The sequence below is a fragment of the Carya illinoinensis genome, chromosome 5, assembly GCF_018687715.1.
Source record: "Carya illinoinensis cultivar Pawnee chromosome 5, C.illinoinensisPawnee_v1, whole genome shotgun sequence".
In the NCBI taxonomy this organism is placed as follows: Eukaryota; Viridiplantae; Streptophyta; class Magnoliopsida; order Fagales; family Juglandaceae; genus Carya; species Carya illinoinensis.
Genome location: NC_056756.1, coordinates 28,828,169 through 28,853,678, shown reverse-complemented (window position 1 = coordinate 28,853,678; position 25,510 = coordinate 28,828,169).

The following is a 25,510-nucleotide window of genomic DNA, read 5'->3' as shown; positions in this document are numbered from 1 at the left end:
GTGAATGATTTTCCAAGTCGAACGGTGAAGTGATTTTTCATGTTGGGCATTTTATGCTATAAGACTCTATAAGATGATGATTTATATGATTAGATGAAAAAGTTCATGGTCTAAAATTAAAAAATATTTTATATTTAAGTGTTATTTAGGAAAGAAATTATAAAAAATTTTAAGAATTTTTGTTTGAATCTCATTTACTAAACGTATCTTAAGGAGCCTCCCAAAAATGTGTTAAAAGCCTTCGTTTTATGGTGTAATAAGACTTGAAGAATGGTTATATTAATTAAAGAATGGTAAACGTCTATTTTAAGGGGCTTTGCTCGAAAACAGAAATTAAATAAAATAAAAAAGCACTGTAGATACTTGTTTTGCTTTGCCATCTACATTGAACATAAATAAAGAAAGGCACGACACAAGTTGATCTTCAATATTGTAATAAAACTTGGATCACGAATGTCGTCACAAGAAGACAACAATGGAATAGATATGCGCGCAAGCTCATCTAGATCTTGATGGGCCTGATGGCAGCGACATAAATCAGACCCCTAGCTGACGTCGTGAATCCCATGTTCCAATGTCTACGTGAACGTGAATAACATGCCATCCAACTTAATTATAAAATTAAAATGAAGTGTTAGGTATACAAACAAATTATAAAAATAATTTTATAAATTATAATAATTTCATGTGATCAGATAAATCTATTTTATAATAAAAATAACTTTACAATTAATTTAACAAATCATGTCAAATTATATTAATTTTAATAATTATTTTTATATAGTTCTTTTATAATTAAAATATCTCTCTAAATAAAATGATCATGCACCGTCATAAGACATCTCTATAATATTGTTATTATATTAATTCAGAGTTTTATCATTTTGTATAAGTATTTGAATCCTTCAAAGTCAGTCACGTACTTAGGATTTAAAAGGAAACACACGTGTGTGTATGCATATAATAAATATTTTCCTCATTTTATAAAAATAAACCTATAAATTAATATGATTTAATACAATAAGTTAGATTGTAAATTCTTTTTTATAATAAAGTAAATCTAACATATCATAAGAAATCATGTCAATTTATAAATTTACTTTTACCTTTGCAGTGGTTATAGTACTTATATATATATAGTAAATCTATTTATTCTTGTTTTAGTAAGATTTATGGACAATATTAATACCTCAATAAATATTTTGATACTCTACAAGTGTTTTTCTCTTTTTCACTCTTATATTTTAGAATTCTGACCAATATATATATTGGTTGTATATTATTCTTTAATGTACTGATCTTTCTCTTGGCTGATTCTTTTGAATAGTCTTTTTCCGCTTTCCAAGTTGCTATATTTTTTTGTTGTCTATTTGGTAGGGTTGTACGCTGACCCGACCCAATCCGGGAAGAGCCCATTGCGATCCGACCCGATACGAGCTTCTTTCGAATAGAACTCTTCCGATTTTCTTCCATTACCCAAACTGAAATGTTTTGGTTTGGTTTTGGTTATTTTGATGTTGAACGAGTCAAGCCATTGCCTGGTGCCATCACCACAGGTATGTACAAATCCAGTTACCACCACTGCAGGGAATCAAACCACCAGACTTCTCCAATCCTTCAAATACTTCTATTAGAAATTCAGAATCAATCATTCTTCCAGCTCGTTGGTTTTTCTATGGAGAAGTTTTCTACATCATGGCTCCGTCCTACTCTCCCTCTCCTATTCACCATTCTCTGGAAATCCCTAAATAGAAAACCTACCACAGCCTTGATCTTTCTCTCTACGAATCTCTCTCTCAACCCCACCTCACGCTTTCGTTCACAAATCTCTCTCTCTCTTCTTCTCTCCCTCGAAATCTCACACCCAAATCCCAAATTGTCATCTCCCACTAAAGCCAATGACTTAGAAACAAGAAAACCAAGAATTGTGGAAATGGGAGAAATTGGGAGCTTACAGAGAATTGAGAAGTGCAACGGAGTGACTAGCACCAGCAAAGATGAGAAGAACTCGACGAACAGGGCATGTAACTTCACTAGCTCCCTCCTCCGACATTTCCCGTTTTCAGATTCGTTCTCTTCCTCAAACTCAAATGGACAACAGAAACTTGCCACAACTGAGAGAGAGATGCATGGTATACTCGGCATCATCAAGCCAAGTAATTGTTAGAACCAATAGGCAATAACTTGTATCTTAGCTTTGTTAGCTAGCATCATCAATTTCTTCACCATGTACGCGGTTTCAGGAGATGCTACCAATGGAAAATGGAAATCGGGTAATTACCCGATTTTGAACCGCTTTTCAAGAACGGTTATGGAAACTTCCAAATTCTATTTCACTGCTTTTCGAGTCGGTTAATTTATGGCGGGTCGGGTCGAAATTTCAGGCAAGAATTATTCCCGGTTATTTTGTTCACCTCTACTGTTTGGGCAAGATTCAAGACTCCATGCCAGTATTAGTAAGGATTCCCAACTATTTTTGTTGTATCTTTTTATTCTTATTTCTATTGAAATATTAATGATGGAGTGATTCATGAGAAACTCTAATACTACTGCACGCATTAACTATGTAATAGGCTGGTATATATCATATTCACTTTCACATGATCATGTGCACCCATATGAGCAAACTGATGAGTAAAAAAATAACTAGATTTGTTTTTATTATTTTGGTTGGTTTTTGCTGGGTAGTGGCTGCCACTTGAGTGATGGCCGGAATGGTGTTTAATGATTGTCTTAAAAATAACTAGCATTAGAGTTTTTAGAAATTTAGGGTTTATATTCTAGGATTTTAGATTTTTCTTTAAAACAAAGATTGGTATAATTGAGCTTATTGTGAAATTTGTAGGATGTTGAGGTCAAGTGTCAGGACTGGAAAGTGTACAATCAGAGTTTTACACCCAATTCTTTTTTATTTTAATCAAACATGTATATTGTATTCATTACGCATCAACTAATACAAAGTTTATATTGTTACATGATTCTGTATTCCCTTAGGGCCACTTTCTATCCGTAATCTTTTCTCATTTACATAAAAAAGAACTTAGCAAGGTTGTGAGCTACATTGTTATATTCCTGGCCTATAAGTGTATATGACCACTCAATTTGGTCAGTTATTTAGAGCCCCATTAATGTCTTCAATTAGCTATCCATACCACTCCTAATTAGTCTCAATATTATTTGCAACCTTCACAATTACTAGTGCATCACCTTCAAATATCACCCATGTAAAATTCAACTCTGCACATATAGGTTCATAACTCGCCAAAGTGCATGAAGTTCAGCTATAAGAGGATTCTTTATACTCCCATTTGGACTACACAAAGGAACCAATAATTCACCCCAGTTGTCCCTTATCACTACTCCAATCCCCACCCTGCTCTCCTTTGATTTTAAAGCAACATCCAAGTTTGCTTTAATATAATTCTCCATAGGTGACTTCCATCTACCTTCCCTTCTAGCAAGCACTTGTATGTCCCTCTCACTGCTTGACCATTTCTGTACATGACTTGATTTGTCTACCCATACATCAGTGGTACCTATACAACTCCAAAGAGCATGGGACATTGTTTCCTCCTACCTCTCACATATAGGACAACGAGGGTCATTCACAACCTTCCTATAAACCAGATTCTTTTTATTTTTTCCCCTTTTCAGTAGATTATTATGAAAATCTTTCCAAAGGAACATTTTTACCACACTAGGGACATTCAAATTCCATAACACCTTCCAAAACTCTATTGCTCCTTTCGAAGTCTCCCCCATTTCTCTTTTCTTCCTATACATTCCTAGGTGGTAAGCACTCTTGACATTATACTGCCCATTTTTAGAAAGGGCCCATATCTACTTGTTTTGTAAACCATATAAACTTATAGGCAGATTTCATACAATCTCTGCTTCATCTTCATTCAAAATTCTGTTAACCAGCTCTTCATTCTAGGTCCCACTATTCACATTAATAAGCTCCCTCACCTTTACATTAGCTTCTAAAACTACTATTGGGGATTGGATGTTGAAAGTTTAAGGTCTTGGAATCCACTTGTCCTCCCATATCTTAATGCTTTGGTCATTTACCACTCTCCAAAGAAGCCCCTCCTTTAGTAAATCTAAAGAGACCCATAAACTTCTTCACATCACCGATGGTATATAGCCCAGCTTTGAATTAAGAAGCTTTGTCTTTTAGAACCATAGCAACCATAGAATGAGGATCAGTTAACTCTCTCCAACAATGCTTTGCTAAAAGAGCATTATTAAAGCTCTCAGAAACCCTATCTTGGACCAGCTCCTCCATTGAATCTTACTATCATTATTTTTAAAGCCCCACTAGAACTTGTCTATTAGAGCTGCTATTTCCTTACATAATTTCTTTAGTAGTTTGAATACATTCATATGATAAGTTGGGATGACTTGAATAACTGATTTCAACAAGACTTCCTTACCTGAGAGAGACAAGAATTGATTCTTCCACACTCTATCTTTAATTCCTTTGAAGGAATTATATTTGGATCTTCAAACCATGATTGGTAGTCCCAAATAATTTTCACAATTATTCTACAGTCTTGCTCATATCTATTTAATTATCATGTCTTTCACAGAGGCTTTTGCATTTAGACTAAAAAATACATTAGTTTTGTGCTTATTTAAATTCTACCTTGAGGCTTTTTCATAGAGCTCAATTATACCATTGATCTTTTCCACTCGACCCAGCATGCCTTCCTAAAGATTATACAGTTGTATGCAAAGAATAGATGGGTAATATTTATACCTCCCCTTGCCCCTGACATACCCCTCAACTCTACTCTACTCTATGTAATCACTGAACTTAACGCTTTTACACACAGAAGGAATAGATAGGGAGACAAGGGATCTCTCTGCCTTAAATCACCTAGTAGGGAAAATTATTTCACCAGGTTTGCCATTAACTAGGACAACGTACAAGACTAAGGTGTGCACTCCATTATTAAACTTATCCACCTTTCTCTAAAGCCCAGTTTTCTAATCACTGTCTCCAAATAAACCTATTCCACTCTATCATATGCTTAAGATGTGTCCAACTTTAGAGTCATGCAACCTACTTTGTCCCTTTGCCTCATTTTCATTGAGTGAAGCACCTCATAGGCAGCAATTATATTGTTAGAAATTAGTCTCACTGAGATAAATGCACTTTAACTTTGAGAGATTATATCATTTAGCACTATTTTCAATCTATTGTCAAGGGTTTTAGCTATGATCTTATACATTACATTGTACAAGCTTATGGGCCTGAAATCATTAATTGTCTTAGGGTCGGCCACCTTAGGGATTAAGGCTACATAGGTATGGTTTAGAGATTATTCCATGCCTCCACCATTAAGGAACTTAAGAGCTGCACTACTTATATCATCACCTACAATGTGCTAAAAGCAATGAAAAAAGCAAGCCCCAAAACCATTTGATCCTGGGAATTTCAATAGTCCCATCATCTTCAAAGCTTCTTCTACTTCCTTTCCCCATTGTGAAAATCCTCTCTAAAGATTCATTCATAACATAAGTCACCCGACTTTCCAAAGCTTTCAAAAATTTGTCAATCACTTCATTGGATGGTTTTGCACTTTTATATACTTCATAAAAGTAATATTTGAATACCTCTACAACTCCATCCTGCTTCACTCTCATATTAACCTGGCCATCTATAACGGAGATAATCTGATTCTTTTATCTTCTCTGATTGGCATACTCATGAAATAATTTCGTATTTCTGTCTCCCAAGTTATACCAGTTTCTTTTGGCCCTTTGTTTCCACTTTATATCCTCATATTCTAGCAACACTCTACATTTTTCTGCAATCTCTTCAACTCTTCCATATTGTGTGGTCCTATCACTTCCTACATTTCTTTTATTTTAGTAGTCAGCTGCTTAATCTCCTTAACACATTCCTTATCATTCCTTTTAAAACTACCCACTAGAGTTCCACTATAGGATTTCAACCGAGATCAGACCCTCAACATAGGATTATATATTGACTTGCCTTATTATTTGCTCACATTCTTCTTCTCTAGCCTAGCTTGCTTCAAATCTAAAAGAAATTGCCTTATTCTCTACCTAGTATTAGTCCCACCCATTGATAGCAAAATAGGTGTATGATCAGAACATCTCGCTAAAAGGTCCTCCACTCTTACTTCCATGAACATTGCTCCCCACATATTATTAGCCATACATCTATCAAACCTTTCTCTAGTAAAAGAATGGTCAGAATATTTACTGCTCCAAGTGAAGAAGTCACCATAATAGCCAAGATCAAACAAGCTCTTATTCTCTAACATATCTCGGAATTGACTTAGTTGGGTTTCAACCCTTTGTCTACCCCCAACCTTCTCATTTTGGAATAGGATTTTGTTAAAGTCCCCAACCACACCATGCTGCATGATCTTTAGGCTATAAACTTCTTAATAATTCTCAACATAGTTTCCTCTTCTTTGTCTCAGGGTGCCTATAAAACCCTATAAAAAGCCACTCCTTGCCATCCCCCTCTCTCTTAACCATAGCATTAATATGCCAATTAGAGTAGTTTTTAACTTCCACTTCCTTCTCATTTTTCCAGAAGAATGCCAAACCCCCTCTTTTGCCCAAGGGATCCACTACAAAAACAACCATCCATTCTCAGGGCTCGTTTGAAGAGTGAGATGAGATGAGAATTTTGTGAATAGTAGTAAAATAGTTTACAAATAATAATGAGATAGTTTGAGTTGTGAGTATATTTTAAATTTGTGGAAAGGAGAGAGAAAAAGTTGAATAAAATACTATAAAGTTAAAATATTGTTAGAATCTAGTTTTTTAATATTATTTTTGTTTGGAGATTTGAAAAAATTGAATTGTTTTTTATTTTTTGTTTGAAAGTTTGAGAAAGTTGTAATGATTAGTTTGAAAAAGTTGTAATGATTTATTTGAAAATTTTATATTTAAATTATGTTTGGGAATGAGATTGAATGAGATGAGATAAGAAGTTTTGGATGAGATCTACTTCCAAACAAGCTCAATCTTCTCTTCAGACCCTCCACTCTACTAGCTTTAACCATTGTTTCAATCAAGAACACCAAATTGGGCTACTTATCCTTTACCATGAGGCAAAGGTCTTGAACTATCCAAGGGTTCCCAAGCCTTTGGACGTTCCAATTGATAAGATTCATAATGCCAAGCGGGGCTGCTCCGTAGCCTCCACCCCTAGTCTTTCCTCTCCAAAGACCTTCCCAACCTTGTTTCTAACTTTTTTTCACTATAACTTTCAGCATATTCTCCTCCTCTATACTATAAAATTCACGTTTTTGCAAGAGATTAGGGGTAGTTAGCATACTTGTCGCAGACCTTTCTCGTGCTCTTCTTTTCCAACTACTCCTCTTTCTCCCCTAATAACTTTCATGGTTGTTTGATTTTTCTTTCATTATCATTCCAATACTTGCACATCTTTGGGTTGGGCTTTGTATAGGCATATTCGCCACCTCTATTGGTATCTGCTGAGCTAATCTTCTATTACTTGGGCTAGGAATATGATGAACCTAGCCCACTTCCATAATCCGCATGGAGATCTAATCTCCTTTGTTACATATGCCACTACTACTCCTCTCTCCCCCACCATACAACTCCTTTTCATCACCTCATTTCTTGCCGACCCACTCCTCTTTTCTCTATGAGGTGACCAATGAGAGCTATACTGAAAATCCCTACCCCTGGCATGAATGTTCTCGACCTCCCCACCCTTACAACCTTACTTGCCATGAACGATCCTACCACATTGAAAACATAGTTTAGGTAATTTTTCATGTTAGAATAGTACCCACATTCTCCTTCCTTCCACATTAATGGCTTTTCCCCTAGCAATCAGTTTCTTCAAATCACAATATATTTTAAGCCTCAAACATTGACTCCATGCCAACCCATCTTCTTGTACATCTACACCAATCACCTTCCCTATGGAACCTCCAATTTGCTCTCCCATCCCTTGATTCATATAACTTAACGGGAGGTTAAGCATCTAGATCTAGTGCCTGTCATGATTAAAGTCCAGCAAATGTGGTTGAATTTCGCAATCATTATCCTTCAACACAAACAAATAATTATTGAAAAGCCATGGGCAGCCTCCCATTACTTTGTCTTTATCACACAAATTTGCAAATGTGATGACAAAGCAAATTGTTCCAATCTCCTGAAACTCCATTGGCTTACCCACCTTTCATATCTTCTCCATTGTCATTCTTACTATTTCCCTCACAATTGTTTGATCCAAACAAAATTTCTCCACTATAGTCCTTTCCCCTCTTTTCTGAATCGTCTCTAGTTGGCTACAATTCATTTCAGTAGGTCTGTTTTCTTCCTCGCTAAGCTTCAATCGATCCCAAATCTCTTCTATCCCCTCTATGACTCCACCTCTACCCATCGTAGTGAGTGGATGCTTCACATGAAGCAAAAAAGGACTTAACAAACTTCTCCTTAGTCGTTTTTAGAGAAAATGATTGAGAGAAGATTTGTTTTACACCCAAATTTGATAGCACAACTAGCACCTCTTAAATAAAATATATTTTATATTAGCTAATGAAAAGCCTGAACAACAATAATATGTTTAATACAATATTAAAAAAAAACTTGTTAATCACTATAGCAGGAAAGACTTTTTGCAACCATTATTTGTAACAAAGTTTTTTTTCTTGCTAATGTATACATTTTTTGCAACGAAAGTCTATCTCTCTTTGCAAATGGATACAATTGCAATGAAAAAACCTCCTTGCAAAATAATGGTTGCAAAAAACCTCGTGTCTGGAGTACTAATTTAGTTAGTAATGATTTTGAGATAATAGCAACCACATTATTTCTTTGCAAAAAGTTTCTACCCATTAGCAAAGGTTTAATTTCATTGCAAAAATATAAAGGCTTATTAGCAATGATAAAATTTCATTGTAAATCAGTTGGTCTAGTTAGCAACAATATAATTTCATTGCAAAAACATTTAACCTCAATGGCAACGAATTTTGACTTGTTGTAAAAATATTTATCCTCTTTAGCAACGGATTAAATTCATTGCAAAACCATTATATTATTAGCAATGATCCAAATTGATTGCAAAAGACATACCTCGACGGCTAATTGGTATATCATTACCAAAGAAATTCAATCGTTGCAAAAAACTCATTACCAATGATATAATTTCATTGGTATCATCATTAGCAGCGGTATGATTTCGTTGCAAAATGATATTAGCAACGATTTCAATTTTCTTGTACAAACAAGATCATAATTATAAAAATTAAATTAACGATGATATGATTTTCTTATAAGCAACGATTTCATCTCCTTACAAATAGAGGGGTAGAATAATAAAAAACCTATTAATATTTTCCTTGCAAACATATTTTATTTTCTTGCAAAAACATATTAGTAGCGATATAATTTTCTTGCAAAAATAAATTAGTATGATTTCATCTCCTTACAAATAGAGGGGTAGAATAATAAAAAGCTTATTAATATTTTCCTTGCAAATATATTTTATTTTCCTGCAAAAACATATTAGCAGCGATATAATTTTCTTGCAAAAATAAATTAGTAATGATTTTTAATTCCTTGCAAATAGAAGGAGCAAAATAAAAAACTTATTACCAATGATATATTTTCGTTGCAAAAAAATGTTAGCAACGATTTAAATTTCTTTGCAAAAACATGTTGGTAAAATTACAAAAATCTTCTTAGCAATGATATATTTTCCTTGTAACATCTATCATTTCATTTCCTTGCAAAAACATGTTTGCAACGATATAATTTCCTTACAAATAGAAGGGTGGAATTATAAAAACCTTATTACCAATGATATCTTTTCACTGCAAAAACATTTATACTCATTTACAATGAGATGATTTCCTTACAAAAACACATCGGCAATGATATAAACAATTCTATAATTTTGTTGCTAATGCACTATATTACCAACGATACTCATTTCATTGCAAATGGACCAATTGCAACGTGATGCTTTCCTTGCAAAGAAGAGAAAACTATTTTACCAATGAAACCACATTCATTGCAAATCTTAATCCTATGTTCCTCCCGATATTTATATTTTTTCTTACCGACTTCACTCTACCCATTTATAGTAATCACCGAAATTTGAAAGATGAGTGAGATAATAGTGTGAATACTCGATTGGGAGGGCAAGTTGCTGCAATCTAATTTTTCATTTTCTTTGGATTATTTCCCATTATTAGATTTGTCTCATTCCCAATTTTTTTTTTTTTTCATTTACATATAATACTCCCTTGCATCCAAGGAAATCCCGCATCAAATAGCTTCCAAGTAAGCCTCCTCCATAATTGCATTTATATGTACTATGTAGTGGACCCCTATTACTTTTTGAATTCCTATGGACGAATTTATATTGTATTGTAACATTGATGTGATTTTTGTATAATTAATACATATTATGAAGATTTGAATATTTTTATGTTTTACCCTGCATTTATATTCATGATCAATAGTGCCTGACATTTACTTAATCCATTTAGTTTCCTAGATGTCTATGCATGTTCTTGTTTTTTGTGGAGATTTTTCTGATCTCAAGGTGTCAACCCAATCAATAGTTAGTATTTTTTAAATTTACATAGATGGAATGTGAATGCCATAGATGCTTTCCAAGTGTTTGATAGAAAATATTCTTTTAAATGATGTTATTTTTCACTTGTCATATACAAAATTTCGCCATTCAAGTGTTTGATATTTTGTCTAATGTAAAAGAAAATAATTATATGGACAATTACATATATTTATTATTCGGCCCATATTGTATGATTAACCATATCAGATATCATACATGATTAGACTTACACAAATTAGAGTTGCGAATCCGGATAATTGGTTAACTACAACGATCTTTATGTATATTAGTCAACAATTATTATCACCAGCAACATCACACCTAGTAACTTAACTATTATTACTTTGTCGACATACCTTTTTACTTCAATTACTATTTTTTTGCTTTTATTCGTATCTTTCGTATCATTTTACACTAATCATGCCATTGTTAAGCTTATAATATTTTTTTTATGATGCCTATATAGAGACCTGAATATGAACAAGAGTTGGATCAATATTACAGATAGTTTTAGAGATAAAGGTTATGGTATGGGAGAATGGCACGAGATAATGCATCTGGAAGAAATGTTATTAGAAATCATTGTAAGAGATGTCTTAATAACTATTACCATCCCATCGGTATTATCAAAAAACATCTTTCTATAATAGGCATTGATTAGAACTAAACATAGTGGATATTCCATACTGAGATAGATGATTTTGTCACAATAAGGACCCATGATGATGATGACCATACCCATAAGAATTGAGAATATGTTGATGAAAACGAAAACATGTTAGATGACGTATGTTTTGGGAGATTTATAGACGTAAGTGAAGTTGAAACCGATGGATATCAAGGACCGATGAGTACTCCATCCCAGCAAATAGTCTTTGAACAATTGCTTAAATATGCAAGACATTCACTATATCTAGGTTGTGCAAATTTTTCAAAGTTGTCATTTACTTTTAAGATTCTCCATATCAAAAGTATTGGTAATTGGATTGTGAAGTCATTTGATATTATGCTTTAGTTGTTGAAAGATGCATTTCCTCATGCTCTATTGCCAAGTTCATACCATGCATCAAGGAAACTTGAACACAGTCTTGGATTTAGTTATACAACGATACACACTTATGCAAACGATTGTATATTATATTGGAAAAAGAATGCCGATCAACAAACTTGCTTGATATGTGGTGCATCAAGGTGGAACCCCAACACAAGTAAGAAGAAGAAAATTCCTCACAAAGAGTTGTGCTACTTCCCCCTAACACCGAGACTCTAGAGACTATTTATGACATCTTGGACAACTTTCTATATGACCTAGTATTCAAAAAATTGAGTTGATGATTCAAATACTCTTAGGCTATGTTTGGGTAGTGAGTTGATTTTAGATGATTTGTGAATAATAATGAAAAAGTAGTGAAAACATAATGATAAAATATTGAATAGTAGTTGAGTGATCTCTACCCAAATACAACCTTAGGCATCCCAGTGACTCTTTGGCATGTAAAGATTTTGACAATGAGCATAGTTGGTTTGCAAATGAATCTCGCAATACCCAACTTGGTTTGACAAGCGATGGATTCAACTCATTTAATAATGTTAGCAAGCCTTACAACATTTGGCCAGTTCTAGTGGTAATGTTTGGCCAGCTCTGGGAAGATATTCTTGATCTTACTGACTCTATAGTTTATGTGTTTCAGCATGTTTATAGAGAGGGTAAGAAAGTTGCTGACTGGTTGGCTAAGAGTGGTGCAGTTGGTCACCATTCGGATTGGAATTTTATTGGGGATATGCCTAGGATTCCTAAAGGCTTAATTCGTTTGGATAAATTGGGTCTCCCTTTTTTGCGTTAAAGTCAAAGGATTTGTTGGTTTGGTAAGTTCTTTTCCTTTTGTTTTGTTTTCTCCTGTGCTAATGTCTTTTTTGCAGGTGTCTCTCCTTTTTAGTGTTTTGCTTTGTTCCTTGTTGTCTTGTTTTTTTGGTTAGAGGTTTCTAGGTTTTTTTGACACCTAGTTTTGATCTTTTTTGCTTATTTTGTAATCTCAGGTGTCGGTCTATAACCACAGTTTTCCTCCAGCATAAGTGAGGGTTTTTTAATAAAATTGAGATGAGGTCACTAGTGGACAGGTGATTCTTAGCTCTTCTAAAAAAAAAAAAAAAATTATAATCTACCTCCCTGGTTGTATATGAAAGAACTATAATTAATGTTGATGTTGTTTATCCCTAGTCCAAAAGCTCTTGGAAATGATATTGATGTATATCTGAGACACTTGGTTGATGACCTCCAACATTTATGGGAAGTAGGTATTATCACATACGATACCTCGCTTGACCAAGCATTTCGTTTATGTGTAGCTTTAATATGGACTATTAATGACTTCCTTGCATATGCAAATCTCTTTAGATGGAGTACAAAAGGGAATTGACATGTCTTATGTGTAATATGGATACAGGTTGGGAATAGTTTACATATGGTGGAAAAAACAGTTATATGCGTCATCGTTGATTCTTACCAAGGCATCATAGTTGGCAACTAAATTTCAACTTATTTGATGGTGGAGAAGAGCATGGCATGGTTCCAACGGAATTATCTGGAAGTGATATATTAGAGTAACTCACAAGACTATCTGAAGTATCATTCAACAAAACTATCCAGAAAAGGAATGTTCACCCCAAGAGTTGAATTAGACAAAGAAGAGTATATTCTTCCAGTTATCATATTGGGAAACCTTAATGTTGAGACATAATTAGGATGTTATGCACATTGAGAAGAATATTTGTGACAATGTTCTTAGAATCGTTATGAATACTGAAGGTAAAACAAAGGACACCATCAAAGTTCGATAAGTTATGATGAGGCTTGGCATAAAGAAAGACCTACACATGAAGGAGTATGATACTCGTTCTTTGATGAGGGCTACCTATTGCATGTCGGTGGGGGAAGGTCAGAGAAGTTTTTATGAATAGTTGAAACCGTGAAATTTCTAAATGGATTTGCCTAAACTATTATCAAGATATGTGAATAAGCTTGATTGTAAGATTTTTGGACTAAAGAGTCATTATTCAAACGTCCTTATACAAATGCTATTTTCAGTTGCCATTGGCAAGTTTTTGTGGGAAGATCTATGATTGGTAATAATAGAAAACTACATTTTTTCAAAAACTTTGCGCACGAACTTTAAATGTGGACATCCTAAAGCAGTTTGAATGTGACATCACCGTTATTTTTTTTAAATTGGAAAGAATTATCTAACCTGCTTTCTTTAATATAATTGTACATCTTGTACGTCATCTATTGTGTAAGACATTGGTAGCTGGTCAAGTTTAGTATTGATGGATCTACCCATTTGAGAGATATCTTGGATGTTTAAGCATTATGTAAGAAATAGAACTCGTGGTTTAAGCTGGTGGCTTGGGGGCTTTTGTTTTTACGTGAGATTGTGACAGGCTTTCGACATCCTAGTGATGAGGGAAGGTTTTAAAATTAATCACCCGTCTCTATATCAAGTAAAGGCACAAACTTTTTAGTCCTCCTTCCTCATCTTGAAGCTATTTGAAGCTTTAATTGCATGAATCTCTTGATACAGTAGATGTAAAAGTTTGCATGTATATAGAATGTTAATTAGAGATAACTTGTGTTAGTTTATATTTGAAAATTCATACACAGATTTGTGAAAAATATGGTAGTGAAGTGGAATATATATATATATATATATATATTGGTATCAATGGGTGATTCGTCATGGTTTTTACAACATATGAGTTTTTCATGTGTTGAAAGTATGTCACTAAACATAATTTTTGTGTTGGGATGTGATTATATGGATTCAAGTAGCTTAACATATAACCAAGGATATGTCTTTAATTATAATTAAATTAATAATGATTCACATGTCATATAAATTCCCACATAAAGGGTGGTATAACTTAATGTGGCTTTTATTATAGGACAGTTCTCTCAATAAATAATATGCATATTTAAGCATATAGATAGTATGATGGGCGACAATGCCGATGGGGGAAGAACCATCTTCTATCAAAGATAGCTTAGTGTACGACGAAAGCCACAAATGAGATCTTATGTCTTATGGCACATTAGGAAGCCACATGCAAGGAGAGTAGGCACTACAAGTGATGAGTCGTCATCTGCAACATAAAATCATGATTCAATAGAGCTACCTAATGTACATGATGCATGCTAGGTGGAGGTTTGTTTCGGAAGAAGTGGACAAGGAATTAATTCAACATGTCAGGGTGAGTATAGTCACGCTTATTTTCAATAAATAATTTGTTACTTAACTATAGTTATTTAATCCCATACAATAATTGAATTAGTATAGTACTTAACTATACTATAATTCAATAATAATCAGTTGCAATGAAAAAAAGTTTTTTGCAATACAATATATTTTCCTTGCAAAAGCCTTTCCTGTTGTAGTAATAGAATTTTAGGCTTTTGTTATTATTACATAGATTTTTTTTTATCCAAAGTTTTGATGGTATTTATTCTATCATTTTGTTAAGAATAAGTGCTATACATAATTTTTTTTGTTATTATTCTTTCACCATTCTCGAATGCGAGTACATTAGATAATTGACAAACTTTTTATCATTTATTACGATGCGCGCGGCGTAACGAGATGGTGAAGGAATAGTGATTAAGAAGTTGGTGGAGATAATTTTTCGTAAGTTAAGAAGCAAATTCGGGACAATCTATCCATCATCATTGTGCACGCTCCACGCCAAATGACTCCTGGCTAGGTCATCCATCCAATATAATATTATATGACAGGAAAACTTTGAAATTTATATTAATAAGTTCATTATTTTTCTCAAACTTAATTTTAATTTAATTTTCTTGAAGCTACCACATTCTTGAAAATAGATAATATATCAAAATTATACAAAATCTTAAGATTATAGGAAAAAACTGGCAAGAAAGAGAGGCATGTCTAGGTATATTGAGATTTAAAAAAATTTTGGAGAGCATATATATTAGTAGTAATTAATTGCGAGATTTAATTGTATCAAGTCGAGATTTAAAATTAAGTAGTGCTAGTTCATATATAGAACGTCGAAGATGATGAGAATATTGCAATGCAACACTTTAATTTAAACAAAAAAAAAAAAAAAAAAAGGAAGGAATTTACGTACGTACTTTATTTTTCCTAGCTAGGCCACCATGCGCGCATGATGTATGGATGAGGCATGGTCTACTGGCTGGCATGAGAGAAACTTTACTTTTCCCTTTATATGATCCAAAAATCTTAAAGAACAAAAGGCTATATGTATGTATGTATGTATATATATATATATATGTTGGATTTTTATAAGCAGTATATATGTATCTATATATGTTATTAATGAAGTTAGATTTCCGTCACTTTACCAGATTAATTAGGATGGTTGAATCACTTTCAAGACGTTATATAACGTGCCATTCACGTGGTGGAAGTTCGACGTTCACCGACTACATGCAACGTTTCAACCACAAAATGCCAACACCATTTATTATAGTACAGTACTACTTCGTGACTCACGATTTCATTTGCCGCCCAGAATGAACAAATCCCAGCTACCATATAAATTTGTCCATAAAAAGGTTTCTAGAAAGATATAACAGGTCGGCTTTTATAAATGAGATCCTACCTACGTACACATTAATTAATAGAACCATCACAAATTTCAGTCATTCTTTAGATTAATTAATAAATCAGGAAGTGTACCCACAAATTCGACTTTAATTTTAACCTTGTGTTACAGCGACAGTCTTGTTTTTCAGTTCAACGGGCATGGGAAAGAAATTTCTGGAGTAGATCGAGAACAAGTTCACGCATCATGCAATATCGTCTTATTATATATATCGGCATATGTAACTACCACCTGCTACAACTACGTACGTTCGACAGCCGTGCATGCAGCATGGTGTTATTACTGAGATTTTGGATTCTTTGATTTTTTAATCTACGTTAATTACTTTGTTGCATGCTTAATTTTATCAGTCCCAACTTAATTTCTAGAAGCTAGAGTTGTTATAAATGCATGCATGCATGCTTTGTTATGGAAGGGAATATTTTTACAGTAGGGTACTGTAAGTCACACGCATTATTTTTAAAAAATATGGATAAATAAAAATTTCACATGAAAAAAAATGCATTTCTTAATTATGGAATCTATTTTTTTTTTTTTAAAAAATGGATGCTTCTCGAAGTTTATATATCCTAAAATTATATTTGGTATGTATTCCTCTTTATAGAAAGGGTCTCTTTACAGCTAATTAACAATGATTATTTTCTATCGTAATTAAACTCTGTTTTACTTTTTATAAGATATCATGCATTGTGATCATGAGCTTAAGAAATGTTTAGTTTGGTAAACAGAAAGCTATGAAAACTTGCTGGCAGATCATGTTAGTTTTGACAAAGCATGACGTCGAAACCAAGAAAATTCCCTGCATGGGCTTGCTAGCTTCTGTTTTTCCGAACATTTTGATTTTAATTAGTACTTTACCTTTCCACCAGAAAGTTCAGCCGTGTTGAGGATATTTCTTCTTCGCAAGCTAGGGCAAGGCCAATGGTAAAGCTTACGACGCCCCCCTAATTCACAAAAGGGCATCTAGACATCTTGGAGAACGGCATTTATTAAAAAAAAAAGAAAAAAAAAGAAAGAAAGAAGTTGATTTCTTTAACTCAAAATAAATAAATAAATAAATAAATAAAATAAATAAATAAAGAGGGAGGCCAGGCTTAATGAATGACACTTGATAGCAAAGTTAGGATTCTACACTAGCTAAATCTGATAGCCAAAATCAATATCTTCCTCATTTTTATTTTATTTATTAACTTTGTGTTTATTTTATTTATTAATGATGTGTTTTGCACACTGATCACTAGCCTAGCTCGATATTTCTGCAATACAAAAATTGTGAGTATCGATGAGACATAATTGGGCCCAAAACATGTGAGTACGTAGAATAGGGATGTTAAAGAGATGGGAGGAGGCTTGATTGGGCCCAAAACATGTTTCTAGCCTCAAAAAGGTCACAATGACATTTTTGAGCCCAAAACATGGCATGTAATCTGTTTCTAAACTATTTGGGGCTAAGAAATGTCATTGTAAAAGCTAGAAAGTTCTAACCATCATGCTAAATTTTTTTAAAAAATAATATAAGATAGTATAAGAATCAAATTAAAAACTTGTATACATCCAAGTGGCAACTAATAATCATAAGCTATTACAATAATACAAATTAATTTATAAATATTACAAATTAATATAAAAATATTACAAGTTGTCACATATTTTAAATGAATAATAATAAGACAATTAAATAAGAAATTGTAATAAGATTACAATTGACTTATGATATCATTTCGCTTTGACTTTGATATTTGGAATTTGGAGTAGTCACGGTGGTGGGAAAGTGATTGAGATGTGCAGTGAGATTATGAGATTATAAAACTTGAAATATTAATAGGTAAACAAATTAGAATTACAAATAAGAAACAAAAATAATTAAATTCAAACAATATATAGATATGTAAATATTACAAACATTAAAAGTACTAACCAAGATGAGCTCGTTGGAATTAGAATTTGGCATATGACAGTGAGGCTATAAAAGCTAAAAAAAAAAAAAAATACAAGAAAAACAATTAGAATTACAAACATGATAAAAATACAAAACATAGTTTAGGGAGAAATCATACAAACCAATACACATGAAGTCATATTGCTGTTGATGTAGAACTATGCTCATGCATCGCAGTTGACCCTACAATAATTAGATTTAAAATTAACACTGGTTAAATGAATATAAATAAATTAAAATAATAATAAAAGAAAATCAATAAATTAAGAGCGATTATCGGATCCAGATCACCCTCCTTGCTAACTTCCTCAAAGTCCCCTACATTAAGAATATAAATTGGGGTCCATTTGATCCAATTCTAAGTTCAAATCAATGCCTCCATCGTGGTTGGAGAGAATGAACTTCGGAATGGATCTGATATGCGCCCTTCCATGCTAAAGACTCTTATTGCATTCAATATCTATAGACCTCACAGTAATCTTGAATTTATGTAATCTAGTAGGTAAAGATCTCACAAACCTTACCGTACTTCTAACCATTAGTCATAATAAGGTTTGGAATATGTGCAACACAAATCAGATGCAAACACTCACCATCTATGATTGACTTATTGGCCTCTCTAAGATAGTTCTTAAGATGTCCCAATTAGCGACATCGTCAAAAGAGGCATTATCAACCATTATTATGAAAACCTGCTCCAATCCCCACTCATTTATTGTGGTCACCAAGGCATTCCTAATGGTCTAACCCTTGTGATTGGGAATTCAATAAAACTTCAGATTTTGTTTTTGTGTAATTTCCAATCACAATGCATGAAATGTGCCGTCAAAGAGATACAATAAAAATTTTGGACAGATGCCCATCTATTAGTGGTGAGGCAAATTTTTTTGACCCACCAATTGGTTTTTAAAGATTTTTTTTTTTTTTTTCTATACCGTAAGAGGTCTTCTATACTTAAACCTTCTACTTTGTCGACACCACACACCGCCTATGTGGCTTTTTTCAATTTTTAATTTCTACAGTAAAATGCATGCATTTTACTCAAGAGTAAATCTACTCCCGTTTGCATTCCCAAAAACAAAAATCCACCATTCGAATTTCTCCCTCCCTCCAGCATCACCCCTCTTGCTTGGTTCCCTCAGCTTGATTCCTGTCGTGTTCTCATTGTCTTCCCAAGGTCTGCCATCTTCTGCTATCTACCATGCAGTCTGCCATCTGCTCTCTATTTTGTTGTTCCTGCGATGTCACCCATTTTCGATGTGGGTATTTCTTCTAGGTTGGGGTTTATAATGGGGTTTTGTAGTGTGGGTGTTTCTCAATGTGCTGATATTGTTGCTTCTATAACTCTCTTTTTCGTCCATGGAAGATATTTTATGTTTCAATTTATTGTCATATTATGAATAAACTTATTGGGCATATTGTGAGTACGCTTGCTGGGATTTTGCTCTGCTTTGTAATTTATTGGGAAAACAAGCTCTACTTTGTAATATGCATGTTGTGATTTTGATGTTTAATTTATCATCTCAATTATTGTGCATTGTAATACGCATGCTGTGATTTTGTTGTTTAATTTCTCATCTTAGTTATTGTGCATTGTTTGTATAATTGATAATGATGAGAACTAAACTCTACTCACTTGTGGGACTGTAATGTCTAACAAATATGTATTTTTTTGAATAATTTGCACCACCAAGTTATCACATTCACCCCTAATTGTTCTCCTCTTCTAAGAGTTTTTGCTTTCAATCTTTAGCCATAGTAATATTATGTAACTAATGTTGGGCTTTTCATCCTTTCTATTTTTTTTTGGAATGCTGAGATTTTCAAACTTGGCTTTAAGACTAACTTCATTCTTCAATTAATTGGGTTATTTCATTGCGTCTTATGTGTTGCTATATAATATGTATGCTGATCTTGGACAGTGGGATGATGCATCAGACTTGGAAGAGAGAAAAATTTAAATGGTTGTTTGTATAACCTAGACTGGCAAGAGAGAAAATTTAAATGAAAAGGTAGAGCAAGATCAACTTCAATGTAGTTTTGTGTTATATTTGGATATTGAAAATAATAACTTAGGTATATGATAGTTGACTTGCTGTTATGTACTATAGCATAGAAATTCTATTTCATATTGTTGAATTAGCATGGTTTTTTTGGGTGGCTTCTAGTACCATGTTGCTTAGTGTAACTTATTGTTTTGAACGATTTACTTTATGTTTGGTATAAGGGCAATTTTGATCTTAACCAAACTTCTTCTTTAGCATGAGATGTTCTTGGCTATGTGCACATCATGGATTGCTTGTTGGCAGTTAATAAAAAACTCAGTTGAAATAGCTTGATGGACAAAGAGGAAGATAAAAGTCCAGCTAGGCCTTCTATACCAATTCCACCAACTCAGGTATGATACACTGTTCATTCAACAAAGGAATGTGTCTCGATTCCAACTACCTATTGTATTTTTATTTGTATATTGTAGGGATATTATGGTCCAGGAAATGCTTACTACCTGCCATTTATGATGCATCCAAATGCATATCCGAATTCATATACATATGCATGGGGGAGCCAAGTACGTTGGTTTCTAAACTTTCAATTTTTTTTCCCTTAATTCATTGTTACCCATTCTAACATTGTGCTTGATTGTAGCCCCCACCAATGCCACATTTTCCAACAACGTTTGTCTACCCTTTGTTGAGTAATGGGGAGGAGTCGGGTCGTGTTCAACAAATGATCAAGTTACATAGCTTTCTAAACTTTTTTTAAATATTTTTTTATTAAGTTTTGTATTACCTGTTTTAACATTGTGCCTGATTACAACCGCCACCAATGCCACCGTTTCCAACAACGTTCAGCTATCCTCTATTGAGTAATGCAGCGGAGTCAGGCCGTGTTCAACAAATGATCCAGGTACATAGCTTTCTAAACTTTCAAATATTTTTTCCTTAAGTTATTTATTACTCATTTTAACATTGTGCTTGATTACAGCTGCCGCTAATGCTACCATTTCCAACAACATTCATCTATCCTCTGTCGAGTAATGCGGAGGAGTCAGGCCGTCTTCAACAAACGAGCCAGGTAAAAGTTTTTCTAACCTTTTTTTTAAATGTTATTACTCGTTCTAATATCATGCCTAATTACAGATCCTACTAATGCCACATATTCCAACAACGTTCATCTACCCTTCATCGGCTAATGCGAAGAAGTCGGGCCATGTTCAACAAATGAGCTAGGTAGAAATTTTCCTAACTTATTTTCTTACTTATGTTGTTACTCATTTTAATATTGTGCCTGAATACAGCCCCCACCAATGCAACCTATCCCAACAACGTTTTACCCTTTGTCGACTAATACGGAGGAGTTGGGCCATCTTCAACAAACGAGCTGGGTAGATTCCTTTCTAACCCTTTTTTTTCCATATGTGAATTGTTACCCATTCTGACATCATACCTGATTATAGCCCCCACCAATGCCATGCCCTCTGTTGAATATCGGAAAGGAGTTGAGAATCACTGAAAAGACCGTAAGTAATGCGGAGACTGTGCCATTTATATATAAAAGTGAAACTAATGTTGGAAGTACATCACTTTTAATGTATTTGATGTATTTTCATAGAAATCACGTATTGTTGGAGGTAATATAAATGCTAAATGCTTATCCTAAGTGAACGGTTTCATCTTCAGAAACGTCATTAGACATAAAGATAGAAGCTAAGGAGATAAATGAAGAAAACTCTGATGATGACTGAGTTGAGAAGAAGCCCAAGCCTGGTATGGAGTTTGCCACTGATCACGAGGTTATGGCCTATTATAAACGATATACCAAGTAACGAAGTTTTGGTATTATAACACAAAGGACGAAGAGAGAGGCAAATGGGAGGGTGAAGTATTTGATGATTGGGTGTGTGAGAGGTGGCTGGTACCAACCTTGCGATACTAATATCTCGAGGCCATGACCAACTGTTAAAATAGATTATAAGGCAAGGATAAATGCTAACTTGGTGAAGGGTACTTGGGTGGTGACCACTGTTGAGATTGCCCATAATCATAGTATTGTGAGCCCACAAAATTCTAGATTCTTTAGATCGCACAACTGTTTAGATGAATACAGTCAGAGGATGTTTGATTTGAATGACAGAGTGGGTATTCGAATGAACAAGAATTTTAGAGAATCTTGATTTGTTGATGCAGGGGGGGTTTGAGAATCTTGATTTTTAAGCAGAAGACTGTTAGAATTTTATTGACAAAGCCAGACAATTAAGATTTGGTGGTAATGCTTCCTTTTGGTTTGATCAATGGTTGGCGTCGGGCTCCCTTTCGGTGAGGGTAGAAGATATTGCTAATAATAGATTGCGTATTCAAAATTGTTGGTCTAATAACTTTTGGGATGAGGGCATCCATAGGGAGCTGGTTGGTGAGGATATTACTGAGGAAATATTACAGATGCCAACTATTGGTACCAAGGTCCTGGTATGTTTGTGTGGAAGCCTTTTGCTGATGGCGCTTTTTCAACTAGTACAACATTGGAGGTGGTGAGGACAAGAGGTTAGGAATTACCATGGCATGATTGGCTCTGGCACTAGTTGTTATCGAAACGTATCTCACTATGCTTGTGGAAAATTTGGTTTGATTGTTTGCTTGTGGATGCTTGGGTTCAAAGTAAAGGTGTGCTGCATAGAAAACAATGACCATATTTGTTCTATGGGGGCTATGGCTCTAGAGTCTGGTCTTATGCTAGTATTGCTCTGGGTATTCTGTGTAGGCACAGTTTAACATGGAAAAATAGAGTAGCTACCAAGTTTAATTATGCAAAAAAATATTCCTTTAAAGGTACTCTAGTTGGTTTAATTCTTTGTCTCATTACGTGGTGTCTATGGAAGAGAAGATATAAGGCTAGGATGGATGGAAAGTATGATACGGCTGTGACTGTCTGGAGAAGTGTTCAGGTGTGGATTAAGTTATTGGCTAATAACCTTAGATCGTTTAGTAACTAATCGATGCACAATTTGAAGATCTTGGAAGAATTTAATTTGGAGAGGCCATGAACTTCTATGAGACTTAGAAAAATTGTTAAATGGTCTAGACCTCCTATGGGTTGGGTGAAGGTTAATTATGACGGGAGTTATAGAGGTCATCTTGTAAATTTGGGAGGGGGCGATATTATTAAAGATTGGAATGGTATGTTAAAAGGGGCTTTTTCAGCCTCCTGTGGGGTCAGTACTAACAATGGTGCGGAAGTGAAAGCTATTTTGGATGGTATTAGACTGTGTAAATGGCTCCATATGGTCAATGTGATTATTGAAAGTGATTCTCAAATTGTTGTAGATTGGCTTCGCAACGGCAAATGTACCTTATGGTATCTTTGGGGCTTTTGGGAGGTTTTGTGAAAGGAGCTTAAGGGGATTAATTTTGTGGTGGTTCATCAATTTTGGGAAGGTAACAATGCGGCATATTTTCTTGCTAGAGAAGGGGAAATGGGTAAGAATGTCATGTATAATGGTAACCAAGATCTTCCCCGATTTTTAAAAGGTATTGTGTGGCTGGATTTCTTAGGCCTTCCTTATTTCCTTCATTAGCTTTGCTGTTTTTTTTTTTTGGTTTGATTTTTAGGCTTGTTTAGCATGTTTATGTTTTTGGCCTTGTTTCTTCTAGACATGTTTAGATTTTTTACATGTCTTGTTTTAGGCCTATTTAGCTTTATTTGAGGTTTTTTTTATAGGCTTGTTTAGATTGTTTGTATATTTGTTTCTTTTGTTTCGGCTTTGGTTGGTTTGTATTTGGGAGGTTTTTTATGTTCTTATCTGTAAACTCCCTGATACTTGGCTTGTAACCACGGTATTCCTCCACCATAAGTGAGAGTTTATTAATAAATTTGGGATGGGACCACTACCATATGGCTACCAGTTCTTCTTAAAAAAAATAAAAAATAAAAAAAGATTGGGTAAAGGTGGTGGCGAAGCACTTACTGAGTACTTCAAGCGGATGAGGTTTCAGAATGATGGTTTTGTTTATGTGATTGATGTGAATGAGAAGTTGAGACTAAGAAATGTGTTCTAGGCTGAAGCACGTAGTAGAGTAGCTTATGAATATTTTGGAGATGTTATCAGCCTTGATACAAGATACCTAACAAATAGATATAGTATGCCGTTTGCTCCATTTGTTGGTATAAATCATCATGGGCAGTTTATACTGTTAGGGGCTGGGTTGATTTCAAGCGAGGACACAAGTACTTTTGTGTGGTCGTTTTGAGCATGGTTGGAGTGCATGAATGGTCAGGCTCAAAAAGCGATTATAACAAACCAAGATCGAGCAATGAAGAGTGCTATTGCATTAGTATTCCCAGACACTCGCCATAGTATGAGAAATTGTATCAGAAATTGGGACCTCACTCTGCCTTCAATGCAAGGTTGAAGACTTCCATCCAGAGTGCCCTATATGATTCACAGACGTGCAGAATTGGAGTAGAAGTGGGGGCAACTTATTCTGAAGTATAACCTTGGTGAGAATGCATGGCTGCAAGGGTTGTACAATGAGAGGTCGTTCTGGGTACTAGAGCACCTCAAGGGAGTATTTTGGGGCTGGCATGATCACAACACAGAGATATGAAAGCATGAATGCTTTCTTCAATGGGTTTCTGCATTCTAGTACGATGTTGAAAGAAGGTGGAAGTCGAGACAACATCTAATTTCAATTCCTCCAACCAAACCATCCCATGTTCGTTCGCATTCCTTATTGAGAAGCAATTTCAAGCAATGTATAGGAATGCGAAATTTAAGGAGGTCCAAAGAAAGGTGTGGGGAATGATTTTATGTAACTGCATACTTATAAGCAAGGAGAGTTGCATTTCCAACTACGATGTTTTGGATGAAATTACCATTGATGATGATCATGTCAAGAGCGTCAAGTACACAGTTACTATAATGAGGAGGAAGTTAATGTGAAATGCATATGTGCGTTATTTGACATGAGGGGGATTCTATGTCGGCATGCATTGAATGTTTGTCAGATGAATAAGATTCATTTGTTATCGGATAAGTACGTCTGGGATCGATGGAGGAAAGACTTAAAAAGGAGATACACAGTATTAAAAAGTAGCTATGATGACTTGTGGTACAATGCAGACTCATGAAGATATAAGTTTGAGGTTAAACGATGTTTAAAATTAGCAACCTGTGTTTGCCCAAGTGATGACCATGTTACTGCATTCATGTCCACTTGGATGAGTTTGAGAATCAATTTAAATAATAAACACTTGAGTTCGGTTTAACCAAGGTAAAAGAGACTATGGTCACAGAAAAGTATAAGAAAATCTTAAGTCTGCAC